The sequence below is a fragment of the Centrocercus urophasianus genome, unplaced genomic scaffold, assembly GCF_019232065.1.
Source record: "Centrocercus urophasianus isolate 14NV4802_14NV808 unplaced genomic scaffold, USGS_Curo_1.0 seq_32, whole genome shotgun sequence".
Classification (NCBI taxonomy): Eukaryota; Metazoa; Chordata; class Aves; order Galliformes; family Phasianidae; genus Centrocercus; species Centrocercus urophasianus.
Genome location: NW_024884889.1, coordinates 9,975,774 through 9,984,255, shown reverse-complemented (window position 1 = coordinate 9,984,255; position 8,482 = coordinate 9,975,774). Strand labels below are relative to the sequence as shown.

The 8,482-nt window shown below is 40.8% G+C and overlaps 1 long non-coding RNA gene across 1 annotated transcript in view; it reads left to right on the top strand.

Annotated features, from left to right (window-relative positions):
• LOC122166156 overlaps positions 1-8,482 on the top strand; it is a 25,090-nt gene that overhangs the window by 8,760 nt on the left and 7,848 nt on the right. Inside the window, exons 2-3 of the long non-coding RNA XR_006170688.1 lie at positions 4,146-4,227; positions 4,784-4,890. This is a non-coding gene — a long non-coding RNA (uncharacterized LOC122166156). The remainder of the gene's footprint in view (positions 1-4,145; positions 4,228-4,783; positions 4,891-8,482) is intronic.

Sequence of the window (8,482 nt, the reverse complement as noted above, 5' to 3'; positions counted from 1 at the left end):
TTTTTTTTTTTTTTTTTTTTTTTTTTTTTTTTTTTCAACAGTTGGCAGTCTAAAGAGCATTTACCAAAGCAGAAATACTCAAGGGAAAATTTGTATATATTTTTATCCTAATTTTTCCTTCTCCTTTTTTGATTCAATAAATGTGGCTACACAGAAATGAAACTAGGCAGTAAAGGAATGTTCTGCATTAGCTAATGGTGCCTATGTGCAATACTAACATCCTACCTCTTATAACCCTTACTGACCAAGAGTTTCAGAGTGCTTGACAGAAATCTAATCAAAGCCAAGCAGCTGTGTAAGATAGTGTAAACTGAATCATACAAATTTCAACGATGCGTCCAATTAACACTTGTGGCCTTGTCTCTCAGTCTCTTGACAACCAGACAGCAATGTTGGTTGGTGTTTTATCATGCCATTCAACAGAACACAACAAATGCTTTAAATTTTATTCTTTGAGCTAAAAACTGGAACTCCTGGATTCATCTGTGTTTTCATAAACTTGATATGCTTAAAAGACTTGCTTTGGCCTTAGAAGGAAGGAACTCCTGATTGACAAGGCTGGCTTCTGGGACTCATGGGAAGCAAAAAATAATGCATTTTTTTTCCTTTAAGTTCTCTGGGAATGTCAGAATGATTGAAGCCCCAGAGCAGGTCTGTCAGATAAATTTAGCAAATTCTCCATGTTAATAACTGTAATACAAGGCTGGAAAGGAAAACCCATTAGGAAAATAATAGTAATGAGCAAACATTTTGTATCTAATGATGCATACAATTTACCAAGAAAGTAAAATAAATAGAAATATTGGATATATTTGTGATCAAAGAACAAAGTAAGATGGACATCAGCTGGTTTCACTAGAAGCTTGAATCACTGAAAATCATTCCCCTGTTTAAGCAATAAAATGTTGTATTTCTAAATACCCCTTAAAATGCAAAAATGGGATCTCTTCTAGCAGAAGTTGAAAGGCTGTTGCTTTTAATTGTCATTTGCACTGGTTAAAATTAAAAGTGCAAATTTATGTGTACACAAATATGCACGCACATGCTGTGCTCTGTGGATTGTCTATTTTATGTCCAGCCTCTGGATATTGTCATATAAAAGAGGAATGTTTTTATTTTGCGAAGGAGGTGCTCTTAAAAAGCAGCAAAGCACACCAGCCAAGGGCAAAATAGCAAGTTAATCTGTCGTAAAGCAAGACATGGAAATGTGTTTCTTCTCATGTGTGCAGAAATTAGTTCAGTAAATATCTTTACTTGAAATAACGAAAATCCAAGAGCTGATCCCTCTACTTACCCCAGTGATGTGACTCATTTATAGATAGGAAATTTCAACAATAACATAACAGTTCTTCTCAGTCGCTTTTAATTTTTCAGCTATTAGAGTTGTTTGGGGGTTTCTTTTTTTTTTCTTTCTTTTTTTTTTCTTTTTTCTGTAGAAGTGGAAAACTAAAAATGTTCATTTCATAAAATAAAAGCAGTGCGATTTTAGTAGTTCCAGGACACCAGAACATGGGGAATGATAAAATCTTTTGGAAGACTTGCAGTGGAGACATGGTAGAGCTGTCTTACACAACAGAGCTATCTGGCATCTGTCCCACTGTAAAAAAGGGAAATAATTATCACAGAAGAACAGCATCACTTTTGCCTCTGGCTATGTTCATCTTGACAAAGGTATTAATGCCTCAGAAAATGGTAACAGAATGGGAAGGCACCAGGAAGGCTGGGACACGCTGGTCGGTCAGGAACAGAGTGCCATTTGCTTACAAACTTAGGATCTGGAAACCTATGAGGTATGGAGCTGGATTTCAGGAAAGTTTGGGAAGGGGAAGATGGCTGAGGGCTGGAGAAGAAGCTGAAACTGGGAGGCATGAAGCAAAGAAGATAATGTGGCAGGAGGATAGCAGCCATATCCCAGTAAGAGAGCAGCAAAGAAGTGAATGATGTTCATGGGTAGCTGTTGTACAGGGTAGGAAGCTACCTGAGAATGGAGCAGAGTTCACTGAGGTCAAGCCCTTCATGCCTGCCTTGCTTGCAGCTCTGTGTATGGCACCTTTCCCTTTGGTACATTAAGCCTTGGTCTTGCTAAAGCTTAATGAAACACACAGTGTTACTCACCAAAGTGAAGCGGTGTGGCTGCAAAAGCCTTTGCAATGCAGGCTGTGAGCAGGCCCATGACTTGTGGAGAGGCAGCTGCTGAGCAGCATGTTGTGTCTGCAGACAGCTCCTGCAGATACAACCCAACAGACAACCCAAAGCTCTGCAGACCAACATCACACGTGCTGAAATCCATGCAACAGGGCAGCCATGCGCATGCTTAGGTCTTGTTGAATTGAAGGGAATTAAATGTCTTCAAATTTCAATGTGCTGCATCCAGTGCTTTACTGGACAGAAGTGAGCCTCAGGGCTAATGCCTGTGTCAGAGAGGCACGTAGCCTCTGTGCTGTTCTGCTGAAGGGAGGAGAATTTCTGCCTCTAAAATAGCTTTGGGACAGCAGCAGTTGAGTCAAATGCTCACAATCCTCGCCTCTATGTTTTAGCTGTATTCAAATGGGCGCGCATTCCATCTTAGTGCTTGCTCAGTTCTGCATCTCCTAACAGACTGTCCCAAAGCTCCCAAATTTTCAAAGAGTTACATGGGGATTTATCCAGCTAAATCCCATTATAGTCAATAGGAGCCGGGTGAATAATTATGCTGCAGATCTTTGTGAATAGCAAGGAAAGTTGCCAGTTACTGCTGATTACGACAGTGACTTTTTGTAGAAATAGATACACGTGCCTGGTGGGAACTGAACGTAGACCACCAGGTTACTTCATGTATCAGTGCGGTTTCCGTGTTTACTCCGTGTGTCACTTCAAAGAACCAGTGTTGATGACTTCTGGTCCACTGTGTTAACAGTCCGTCTCCTCTCCTTCTTCCGTCGTTTCCCTTCACAATCTGAGCAACAAAAAATGGTGGTGTAAATAGAGCTCCAACAAAGAGCTCTGTTGAGCGCATAATGCTCCCCTGAAAGGAGGCTGTCTAGGGGATGAATGGGACAGCCTCAGCCCAGCAGCGGCAGGGAAATAGATGACGCGGCATTGGGCAGCAGCAGCCAGCAGGGTGCATATGCCCAGTGTAGTGACAAATAATGGTGAAGCTAGTCAGTTGGAGGACTAAATGAGAGTGCATTGTCTAACCCTGTAACCGTAACTAAATTGTAACCTGAAAAGAGTTTATAAACATCTGGCTGCTGGCTCATCTCTAAAACTTCATAGCTAAATCTGAGGTGGAACATTTTGTAAGTCTGTACCACTTGGAGATATTACAGTCTTCAGGAGATTAGTGACATTTCAAGATTATAGCATATATTAAGATGTGGTTTGAACACCTCTTCTAACTTTTCCTATTCAATCAGTTTTTCTAAGACCAACAATTATGATTGATGCTATTTCCATTTGGAAGCATAATCATTTGGAAACTCATTTTGGCTTCACAATATTATGCTGCTAATCTGATAGCTCTGTTCAGTATTTCAAACAGTACTCTAGCCCAGTGATATACTTTAATTTCACTAATTGTTCTATTCATGTATTTATTCAGATGCTCACCTGCTTAAGCTCAAGTGAAGCAACACATCTCTATGTTTTGATTTCCCCCAAATTTATCAGTGGAGGGGCACATTTCCCTGTTCACTTAGATTTTATTTTAATATTGTATTTCAATAGCAATGAAAAGAATATATCAGATTAATAAGCATGTGGTCTCCTATGCAGAATGGCTTTTCAATCTTTTTATAGCTCTCATTATTAGTAGGATAACATCAATGTGCTCCACATTTGTGTTGCAAATACTTAGAGTATAGTTGGAATCATTTTCTTATTACTTAAATGATGCACTGTCGCAGCACCAATTGGAATTCCTGTAGGCTACAGCTCACAAATTGTTTCATTTAGTAAACTTCATTTATAGGGCTGCAGAAATAGTTGCTGGGTTTGAAAGTATTTTGGCAGCTGAAATGAAAAAAAATTGTTACAGACTGAATGGAAACTTCATTTCTTCAGAATTGTCAGCACATCACCATTAATTGATTTGGGGTTATTCAGTTCTTATTTATTTATTTATTTATTTATTTAACACTTGGCAAACTGTTTCATTTGGTTTTCAGGTACATTCAGTGAAAGGAGAGGATGAGATCATAAACACGAGAGGGAAGTAGTTCCAGCTCTCCTGCTGTATCTACTGGTTGAGTGAGTAAGGCAGCTTACTTGGGATGCTAATAACTTAAAATTCAAGACTTTGAAGTACTTCGAGATTGTGGTAAGGGTCACCTAACACTCAAGTGAAAGCCTTACCATTGGGATCCAAACTGATAAACAATGAAAAAAGTCTAGCAATTCATATTTGGTTAAGACAGATGGTGTATTTATTTTTTATCCTAAACATCCATTAATACCCTAATTTTTATAACATTTTTCCAAGAGACTTCTGATCAGGAAATCTGTGAGCAGTTCTGCACATTTTGGAAAATGTGTTAAAAAAGAGAAAGTAACCCTTCACAAGCTATTTTGAGTTGTTGGAGTTTTTTTGCTTTTATTTTGGCTTTTTTTTTTCTTGGGGGGCAGGGGGGAGCTCCCCATACTATTTTCACTGTCTCTGTCTCTGAAGTAACCTAACTACTAACGAGGCATTACTTTTCAGTCTATCCAAACTGCATGCATTTTACACCGCTCTTGGGTATTCTTCCTGCATTTTAGCATTCTTAATTAATAAACTTTATTTCTTTTTCCTCTCTATCTTTTTCAGGACATTTTTTTCAGGCTTGATTTAAAGATGCATCTGCTATGTCTTCGTTGTTTAACTCTAAATGCCCCCAGAAGCAAGCAAAATACAAGAAGAGGAAGCTTCTTCAGGTGCAGACCTAAGTGCATGCAAACTTCGGTCACTCAAGGTCAAGCCTAGCAAATCTGACTATTCCCAAATAGCCAGATTTTCTTTCCCCCCCACTTGCCTTCCCCCCTTCAACCTCCATGCTACCTGTAGGATTTATACTGTAACAGAGAGAATAAGCAAGAAATGTCAGATTAACAACTGCGTTCTGGGTTTAAGGTAGCAGCTTAAAGGTGAGGTGAGTCCTTTCCCCAAACTGGGGGTTCACTGTGATCTGTTGCATCCCAGTTTCTAAAGATAAAGTTGAAGAGCCAGCCTTACTCTGCTTTCCCAGGGATTTGCACTCTTATCTCTAGTCATTGCTCACCAGCACTCTTATCTGTCAAAACCTTCTCTGCTGCCTTAGCAACATGCATCCAGGCTCTCTTCCAGCTGACATAAGCTTCCTGCCACCTCCTGATGACAAGTGCTCCCAACATTTCCAGCTGTCAGCCATTCAGCATCTGCCGCTCATGTCACTGGGCTCTGCACTTAGCCATTTGCCTGATGCTGTGCAGTGACAATGACAGCACCCTGACTGCAGTCTGTTGTCTACTTCTGTGTTCAGGCACTGACAGTCAGGGTTACTGTTTTTAATTCAAGGTAGCTTCTGCTGTTTTATTTCTATGCAAGTACATGTTTTCTTCCTACTTTATCAGCTATTTAAAGTACTATCGTAGATCAGTAGCTTCAGTAGAGAAGTATCAAGTTTACTCAAAATGTTTCTCTTCTCATTGGATTTTGAGCAGGAGCAGCTCTTCTCCCTGGTTCTACCTTTTCATCTATTTATTTATTTATTTAAAGCTGTTTGTGCACTATCCTTTCAGTAGTATGTCAGAAATGGCACATCAACTAGATGAGAATCTCACTCTGAGTTAGATAATGCTGTTACAATACTCACCAGCACCTTATTCTTATCTCTTTTTTTGAGTGTTTCTGTGTGTTAAGTTTTCCACAACCTCTTCTAGTTTCTCTTTCTACTTGAGAGGATCAAAGATAGAATGAGTGTGGGAGACAGACAAGCAGGAGGGGAGCTCGTTCTGCAAACGCAGTGAGCCTGGGCCTTGGTGCTCCACTTATCAAGATTACTGAAAAGCAAAAAAGGTGGCTGGGCTGAAGTCCTGCTATTAGGATATTCTTTTTCTGACTTACCTGCAACCATGGAGCAGTTCACATTTAGACACAAAATGCTCATGTTAAGTTATTGTTAGTAGTTACTGGTAGGCAAACCTAAACTAGGTTGCAGAGCTGTACCAGCATAGGAGATGTGGTTCTAGATGTTTCACGTGATCTTCTCTAGCTTCACATTCAGTCTTTGCTCCACATTCCATTTTGAGAAATGTCATCATGTAGGTGACTTCATAATGAACCTGACGAGGGATGTGAAAAATAACAAGGGGTTCTTCAGGTACGTAACCAGTAGGAGACAGACTAAGGACAGTGTTCCCCCTGTGATAAATGAGGATGGAAAACTGGCTTCCTCAGACATGGAAAAAGCTGATATAAAAAAAAAAAATCAATAAGTGCTTTGCCTCAGTCTTCACTAGTGGTCAGGCTCCTCCCCATGTCTGCTAGGACCCTGAAGTTCTGGGTGTGGGGGAAAGGAGTGGATTACATTCCACTGTAAAAATGGAACAAGTCCAAGACCTCCTTGTGCATTTGAATATATATAAGTCCATGGTCCATGCATCCCAGGGTTCTGAGAGAGATGGCTGGTGTAGTCGCTGAGCCCTTCTCCATCATATTTGGTAACTCATGGTTGTCTGGTAAGGTCCCCAGTGTCTGGAAAAAGGGAAAAATTACTCCCATTTTTGAGAAAGGTAGAAAGAATTACCCGGGGAACTACAGGCTGGTGAGCCTCACCTCTGTGCCTGGGAAGATCATGGAGCACATCCTCCTAGAAGCTATGTTAAGGCACAGATGAGACAAAGAGGTGATTCGAGATAGCCAGCATGGCTTCACTAAGGGCAGATCGTGCCTGACCAATCTGGAGGCCTTCTATGATGGAGTGAGGCATGAGTGGATGGGGGAAGGGAGTCGGATGTCATCTACCTGGACGTCTGCAAAGCCTTTGACATGGTCCCTCAGCACATTCTCTCTAAATTGGAGAGGTGTGGATTTGAAGGATGGACTGTTGGATGGATGTTGGCTGGATGCAGCCAAAGGGCTGTGATCAGTGGTTCTGTGCCAGGTGGAGGCTGGTCACAAGCGGTGTCCCTCGGGGTCGGTCTTGGGACCGGTGCTCTTCAGCATCTTCATCAATGACAGATGATGGCATCGAGTGCAGCCTCAGCAAGTTTGCAGATGGCCCCAAGCTGAGCAGTGCAGTTGATGCATTGGAAGGAAGGGAAGCATCCAGAGGGACCTGGGCAGGATGGAGAAGTGGCCATGTGAACCTAATGAGTTCAACGAGGCCAAGTGCAGGGTGCTGCATTGGGTCGGGGCAACCCCAGGTATTGATACAGACTGGGGGAAGATTTGCTTGAGAGCAGCCCTGCGCAGAAGGACTTGGGGTCCTGGTGGACGAGAAGCTGGACATGAGCTCTCAGTTCTTGACTGAGGGACTGATTTCAGTGCAGCATTTTCTTATGAATATCTGAAGTCTGCTTCTGTGGAGAAGTCAGGACATTCTATTTCAGTCTCCTGTTAAGTCATATATTCTAGTGAAATGCTGGAACAAAAGAGTTAAGGTAATTTTAAAACTTCAAGCTTGTTGGTGAAACTGTGATACCTCTATATGCTCACATTTTCAGCAGTCTAGATCTTGTTTCCAAAATTCTTGGATGCCAAGTATATTAAATATTTTGAGGACATATGTGGTATCTCAAGAAGTGGATAAACTTCTATGAGCATATAATAGCATTAGATACTACATTATGCTGCCTCCAACAAAAACAATTTTTAGTCCTGCTGTTGTGTAACGTACTTGAAAATCAAAAGCTAAGTATATGTTGGGAATAGATCTTATGCTTCAGTTATGTGGATGCTTGAAAATCCATGTTCTGTTTTAAAAACCCCCATAGTAGTAAAAAAAAGAAAAAAAAAAAGAAGCACTGAGCACTATTCATATCTCTGGGATATTGCAGAGTTATAGATCATAGAATGTATAAGATTCTCTTCAAAATCGTTTTCTTCCCTTTCTCAAAACAAATTAATACCCCTCACCCCTAATTCTTAAATTACAGTACGTCTTTCTGATTTTTTGGTTTGCCCTAGTTTTTGAAAATCTACCTCTCTAAACACTTTTGCTTCACCTATTACACCTAAACTATTGTTTTGCTTAGTAAAGTGGCCTAACTTAATTCAGGTTTGTGCCTCAGAGTAAATTGAAATGATTAATAGCTCAGTGTGTGTGCGGTGATATGAACCCTCCAGCCACTAAAGCGCCTTATCGTAGGCATACACATTCTTTGTTATGTCTGTTCTGTAAGACATTGAGCACAACACCTAACCTTTGTCGATTTGTCTTTCTGGACAGCTTTCCCGTGCCTACAGCAACTGGTTTTGAAGTTAGCTCCACCAGCTGTGCTGCTGTGCAGCTTTCTGTGTTGGATGGTTATTTTTGACCAGCTGCAT